Source organism: Vespula pensylvanica, chromosome 3 (assembly GCF_014466175.1).
Source record: "Vespula pensylvanica isolate Volc-1 chromosome 3, ASM1446617v1, whole genome shotgun sequence".
NCBI classification, from domain to species: domain Eukaryota; kingdom Metazoa; phylum Arthropoda; class Insecta; order Hymenoptera; family Vespidae; genus Vespula; species Vespula pensylvanica.
In genome coordinates this window covers 3,005,135-3,013,065 of record NC_057687.1, presented here as the reverse complement: position 1 = coordinate 3,013,065, position 7,931 = coordinate 3,005,135, and positions in this window count along the sequence as shown.

Below are 7,931 nucleotides of genomic sequence, written 5' to 3'. Positions count from 1 at the left end.
GAGCGTTGATGATATATTTGTGTGTTGTGATTTTCCGAAATAAATATGGGATATAAAATATTTCTATCAATTTCCTTTGTATTTTATAATAAAGAGCATACAAGGAAAGTATGTTTTTCGCTTCTGATAAATATTTGAAAAGTATAGCAGATAATTGGATAATATCTGTTGTTATATATATTATATTCGCAATTATAATCATCTGTCCTTATGCACTGAATAATCTAAATTTACGAACTCTACTTTTAATTGATTTAGATTCAACAATTAACAACGATTTATAAAGAGAAATCAAGGCTTATTTTAATAATCAAATAGCTTTACGTAATATATACGAGTAACTTGACCATACAGGTCTCAATCCGTACAAATTTCAAGCGATCCATATCATAGATGGATCAGGGTTTCTTAATAAATTAACACGTTCCGAGGACTTCACACTGCAGTAGATATTAGGATATCTATCCTATTAGAAGCTAAATCTATTTCTATTCATGGATAATTGTCGAGGTAGATTTACAATACAATTAAATATATCCAGGCCGAGTTTATTTCAAACTCTTCTACATCAGTCCGTAAAGACATACTTTGTAAGCTTTAAGATATTGAGTTATCGTATTACTACAAAATTTTGCATCTCTGTCCTTGAATAGCATCGACTTATTACCTAACATTAATATAGAAACAAGTAGTTCATAGGTCAGTTTCAAATATAGCTGTTATTATTTGAATATATATTGCATTAAATACTATGGAGCGTGAATAGACGTGATAATTAATTTCTAGAAAAAAAATTACAATTCCGTAAAAAGGAACTTCTTATTTTCTATTTTATGATTTTTCTTCCTCAGTTTTTCATCTTTTTTATATTTTATATTTTTTAATTTCCTTTCGATTATCTTGCATTAAAATATGCTTAGATTCACTTTTAGTTCAGTCTACATTGCAAAAATACATTTATACCATATATAAAATTACGGGGTTACAATTTGTAATCAATTTCTTTTGTTCAGCTTTTAGAATATTATTTTAAAAAATTGGTGATATTCTCTCCAATGGTATATAAATATTTGAATTCTTTGTGAAGTTTTAATAAAATCGGAAGTTTGAAACTATTATATTTATCGAAATAATCAGATGACAACGTTTAATTCTTCACAATTTTACAGACATTATAATTAATATATATTAATCGTTTAAGATGAAAATTTGAAATTATTGGCTAACAAATGCCCATCATATTTAAATGAAATTTGACCTTTTGTCATTGAATAATGTTATTTTTTATGATTCGTATGTGTCATTCCCAACAAAAGTAATAACATTAATAAATTACAAGTAAACGTTTTGTAACAACAATAAAAAATAGTAATATGACTATGTTTTTCCTTCATGTTAATTGGACCATTATTCGTCAAATGATGCAAAATGAAGTGAATGTATGCGAAGAAAATAGTGTATATCTTGTAAGATACAAATTTAAGATTTCCAGTTATCAGAAATATATCGTATTACAACAAAATTTATTTTCCGTATCATTAAATAGTGGCGATGCATTATATATGTATAGAAAACAGTAATATGTATAGAAAAACAGATTATTCAAGTATAAATTTGAAGGATAGATAGTATTAAATGGGAAGAAAATGTATTGATGATCTCAAATAACTCATTTTCGCGAAGATACAAAACAAATATGTAATAGGAGATTCGTCGATAATGATCAGATATTGAAAACATAATTTCAGTGTCAATTGAGAATTCTACACCTTATTAGGTGGAGGAAAATAAGAAAGATCAAAATATCAGGAATGGATAGTAGAACTGTCCAAATTTTATTCTGTTATGCCAATCCAGAATCAGGCAAAGAAAATGTCATTTCTAAATAGTAGATTTCCACAAACAAATAATATGGAAGAATCGAAAAATAGTATTTATAATCACAAAGTTTGTATCAGCAATGAAAACTATCTTTAGAAACTGGATATCGATTATATTAATTTTATGTGTCGGTGCAAGCTAGCTAATATTGATATTTTTCTATCGTTACATTTTATAAAAATATCCGGAGATTCTACGGCGAACACGCAAAATTAACAACATGCAGAAATTCGATGCAATATTTTTTTAAATTTAAGCAAACTAATACGATGGATCCTATAAGTCGAATTATGCTCGAATATACTTACGAAGGTAGAGTAGATGCTAGAATTATTACAGAAGATATTCGTGGAACAAGAACAGGTGTGTTCACAACTATGTATTTCTCCGATTCTGAGATATATTTGTTTTACAGGAAATTTCATGTACGTGAACAAATCAGCATATAGATTACGGACCTTCTTATACAAATAGATAAGACAAATGATACGTATCTTTTAATGTAGATAAATAACTTCGGTACCACAAGATTCAGCAAAGATATGACGCCTTAAAATATTTTAAAATATTCGCTGGATGTAACTGGACACATCATGTAACGTCGATGCAACGTGTAAATTTAATGCTTACGCGATGGAACAGGCTTATAGGTTTATACGTAATGGACAACGCGATCGTCGGTGGATCAAATCTATGCCTCCATCCGTATGTTTCTATCATTTTCTCGTTTAGATGCTGCTTATACCATGTCCTTCGGAAGACTTTTCTTTCTTTATCGAATTAAGATGATATCAATAATTTAAAAAATTGGATATCTCTGACAGAGATGTTGAATCGAGATGATTGCTACATGGTTTTCGACTAAGTTGCAAAGGATTATACGCCTAGTGGATGAGATTCAGTAAGGCGAAAAAGAATTCTGATGGTTATAAAAGTGAAAGAACGTTTTCATTAAGCGAAATGCAAAGTACACTGTTCATTTAATAAATAATACAACATTTATTATCAATGGAATGTGAAGAAATATATGAATATATTATTATGAGTAATCGTTAATATTGATTACTCATAATGACTATTATTTGTTTCAGATGTATCTGTACGTTTTTTCAAAATTATTGATGTGGTGATAACGTGTGGTTTGGAAATGCACAAAGTTGTAGCTAATGTGATTGCTAGAAAGCGACTTTTTGTCATCCAATTATCGAATAATATAAATTCGCTACTTATAATTTCTACAGAAAGGAGATATCAGTATTAAAAATATTAACTTTATCTATGCATATATCTTTTGAGAATATACCAATCATCAAATCGAAGACAGTTGAATTCGTTATGAATAAAGACAACAGATCAACAGAAAAACTCGATTCTCCAATGCTTTCGAAGATATTCTTAAAGTTATTCGCAATTGATTTGGTGACGAATGAAAAAAAAACGTGGAAAAACCTCAAAATTCTACAATAGATGTGGTTTCATTTTACTTCCTGAAAAGGAAATACGTAATTGGATACATTGATTTTACAGGAGTTTGAATTACATATAGTTTTAGAAAAACGTACTTCTGCGGAATATTGTATACTGTTAAAAAAGACAAATAAAATTCCAGAAAATACCTTGATTATTCACATTAAAAGCAATAAATTTACCAGGTTGCAACAAGTGCAAACTGTACATGAGAAGAATGAAGAAGAGAGTATAAGCAACACAAGAATCATACTTGTTGAAAAAGGAAACTTTAAGTCGGTTCTCTTAGGATTCTTTAATAGCTTACAGAAAGAACCTCGTAAGAATATCTTCCGAGCTGTTTTAATCCAAGATCTTAATGCCCGAAAATTTTCTTTAAATCTACCTCTTTACTGCGAACAACTCGAAACGGATCTCGTTCCTAATGTTTTACGACCAGGAAATTTGAGGATCACATAGGCATCAGCTACTTCTACTTCGCGAGTCCAAGCTTAGCTATCACGCCATTGTTAATCAACTGATATGTATGAAAATATTGTATCAAATCATTACGACGTAGCATGAAGTAATATAAACATATAAACATATTTTAACAGTTATCTGCAAATTTAAGTACAATTCCTTGGGTTGAAGGGTCTATTACGAAGGATTTTCAAAATTTTATGAATTATTATCAAAAATTATCCAGATTTTTCAATGTTATCATTAATTATCAAGATTTCTCTATGAATATATTTCCTTCAGTTTATTTTACGGTCTGAGTGGAGACGGATTTAACAGAGTTAGTGGTGACAGTAATCTTTTCTTTTTTGCATTAATATTTGTTACTACAAGGTACCAAGAATAACAAAATATTTATTCTTATTCTGCATGTCAGTTGTCAGAATATCATCTCCAATCGCTCGCCATTATATAACTAATCCAGGAAAACGTTTTTGTATTATTTTTTCAAATTTTCTTTCCATAATGGAATTAGTCATATTGTAATACATTTGTTCGGGATTTCTTCTTCCATACCAAACAGAAGAGAAAATTACGAATAAAAATTTTGACAAAATTTTCTGGTCTTCTCGCCCAAACATTTCGCTGCCCGCATTTTTTCTTTGAAAGATTCCTCAAAAGTCTCCGATGTTCGATTTCTACAAATACTGTCTTTCAAAGATACCGCAAAATTAAATATAACATCGATTGGATCCTGGTCAATAGCTGTTCTCACAATAAGTTCGCTGACATCTCTTTCAGCGGCATTCAGACCTACCAGTATCTTGATATTCACACAGTATGATTTCAACAATTTGATTCTCATATGTTTATATCCATTCTTAATGCCATTTCACGAAGTAATGATAATATTTGGAGCATTTTTTTCAATCAACCAATCGATTAATTCCAAAACAAACCTTCCAAATCACCAAAAACTATGTAACTTTTGTTCGGAATACAAGTATAAGAAATTTCATCCGAAATGTATGTATTTAGTGGTTCATTCTCTTCGCGAATCTTCATCAGTACTTGCGATGTTTAAGACAGATTGCAGATCATAATTTATATTGTTAAAACAGAAACAGATTCCGAGAATAATAACACATAAAATAAAACCAAATAAGTAAAATACGTAAAAACAACGAACGTCAACTTACTTTTCTCATATGGTTTCCTGTTACTATGAATCAAAGTGCAGCTTCTACTTGATCTTTGACGATTTGATCGCATTTTCCTTAATGATAAGTTTCTTGAGTATTAAATACATTTCGATTTTGACTTTGTAATTTGAATTCATAATTTAATCTAACATTATACCATGAAAACTGATATCCTTCACAAAGATTTTGGTGCTTAATTGATTATTTGTCGCAAAGACGAATTTTCCAATTTCTAAAAATCTTCCTTTATGGGCCAAGCAACACAGGGACACTTGAAGTTTATCGTCCGCTAAAGAATTTAGAACAATGTCTATACCTGCGCCATTGGTTCGTTGCAAAATTATTTTCTCGAAGCTAGTATCTCGAGAATTTCCAATATGATTGTCATCAATACTAGGGAATATTTCTTTAAGAAATGTACGTCTTTCAGTAGTAAATATTTCATAGCCTTCACGGAAGGCTAAATTAATGACAGCTTGGCCAATTCCACAAGAACCAGCATGGATAAAGATTCTATCACGCTTCTGCATTCTTGCATTAATGTACAGTGCAGCTATGCAATATATACAATGTGCAATATACACACTGTACTGTCGCTGCATTTTCTAAGCCCCAACTTTCAAAAACTATCTAAGAGAAAGATTGACAAAAATTTCATAAACATGTGAAAAAAATAATTTCATTCGTATCAGTTGATTAATAATGGGGTGATAGGTAAACTTGGGCTCGCAAGGTGGAAGTAGCTGATACTTATATAATCTCTAAACCTTTCCTGGTCGTAAATCATTAGTAATAAAATTCATTTCGGAATAACGGGATAGATTTAAAGAAAATTTCAAGTAGAATTTTTTAAAATCTTGTATTAAAATAGTTTGAATTAAAAAAGTTTAAAAGCTTGAATTAAACAGGAAGATATTCCCACCTGGTTCTTTCTGTAAGCACTTAATAAATCTTAAGAGACTCGACCGAATATTTCCTTTTTAAACAATTATGATTTTCGTGCTCCTGATATTCTGTTCCTCATTATTCCCGAGTATAGTTTGCACTTCTTGCAACCAGTTTAATTCATTGGTCATAACATGAAATAATTATGGTACTTTCCGAAATTTTATTTGTCTTTTTTAATAGTATGTAAAATTCCACGGAAATATGTTTTTCTAAAACTACACGTAATTAAAGTTCCTGCAAAATCAATATATCCTATTATGTATTCCTTTTTTTCAAGAAATAAAAGGAAAAGACCATCTTTTAAAACATGAAACTTGTTTTATGCTGTTCTTTTCTCCAATTGTCAATAAATCATATTCAATAACGAATAACGCGGTTTCATACGTTTCTGTCAAATTATATTCTTAAACAGTAACATCTTTGGAATATTTTCTCCGCCTGATCTTGATCGGTGATAAAATCTTTGCGATTAAAAAAATTATTTTGTAATCTTTTGACATTATTGTATTTCGGAAAATTAGCAATTAATCCAGAAATAGTAACTTCTTCGCTTGGTTCTGTATTGACATTTCTAAACAATTTATATTATTTAACGATTTTTTTGTCTCTTTGTATTTATTCATAATCTATTTTTGTTTCTCATTTCTCCGCGCAAAATAATTATACAAATTTAAACTGAAACCGAAACTAACCATACTTATTCATAATTATTGAAATCGTTAGCGATGAGTCTCTTTTTATAGCAACGCTATATACATCTTGAAAATATTCATTATAACACGCAACCTATCATATCAGACTTTATGCTAAATTATTCTAATGAAAATGAATACATAACATACTAAACCTTGAACTGTTTGTATTTTTATTAAAATTAGGAAATGAGTTAACAGTATTCAGTGACCAGAAAGTCAAGTTAAAAAATACAATAGATATTTCTTTATAAAAAAATCTTACATTTATGTCATAGACAATATATATAGAAACTTATCCAGAAATTTTTGTATCCTAAATGATGTCTGAGTAATTATTGCGAAAAATAAATAAAGTTTTTGAATGACAAAAAATATATTTAAAAAATTAATAAAGAATTGTTAATATTCGTTATTCATTATTGAATTTCAAAAACATGATGATATCAACGAATAAAATATCACCTGAAATAAACAGTCGGAAAGACAGATTATATATACAGTGGAAAAAATATCAATGAAGGTAGAATCATGGGAATTAACTGGAACAGGTGAATTTTTTATTCAAATCATTATCAATACCATATTTAAAATATTAGAAAATGGAAGTAAATTACATAAATAATACTTTTATCTGAGGTTGAATCAAATTTGTGTCAATTGGATGAAACTTTTTTTTGGACTATACTTGATAGTTGAAGTTTAGAAAAAGTGAACGCACCGTGTGTATGTACATGCACACCTGCAATTTACATTAATGGAAGAATGCAGAAGTATGACAGTATCCTTATCCATGCTAGTTATTATGGAATTGACCAAGCTACCATTAACTTAGCCCTCCGTAAAGGCTGTGAAATATTTACTACAATGGTGACACCTGAGAAACATAGATTTCTTAAAGAAACATTCCTTAGTATCAATGAAAATCACATTGAAAACTCTTGAGATACTAGCTTCGAGAAAATGATTTTGCAACGAACTGATAATGCAGGTGTAGACGTTCCCCTAAATTCTTTAACGGAAGAAAAATTGCAATCGTCTCTGTGTGGATGATCCATAAAGGACGATTTTTAGAAATTGAAAAATTCGATTTTGCATCAAATAATGGATTAAGCACCAAAATCTTTTTGAAGGACATCAGTTTTCATGATGTAATGTTAGATGAAGTTATGAACATAAATAATGAAATCAAAAACGAAATTTATTTAATATTTAACAAACTCATTAAGAAGAATGCGATCAAATTGATAATTAAGACAGTCTTCAGCAAAGATCAAGAAGAGGCAGCACTTAGATTCAT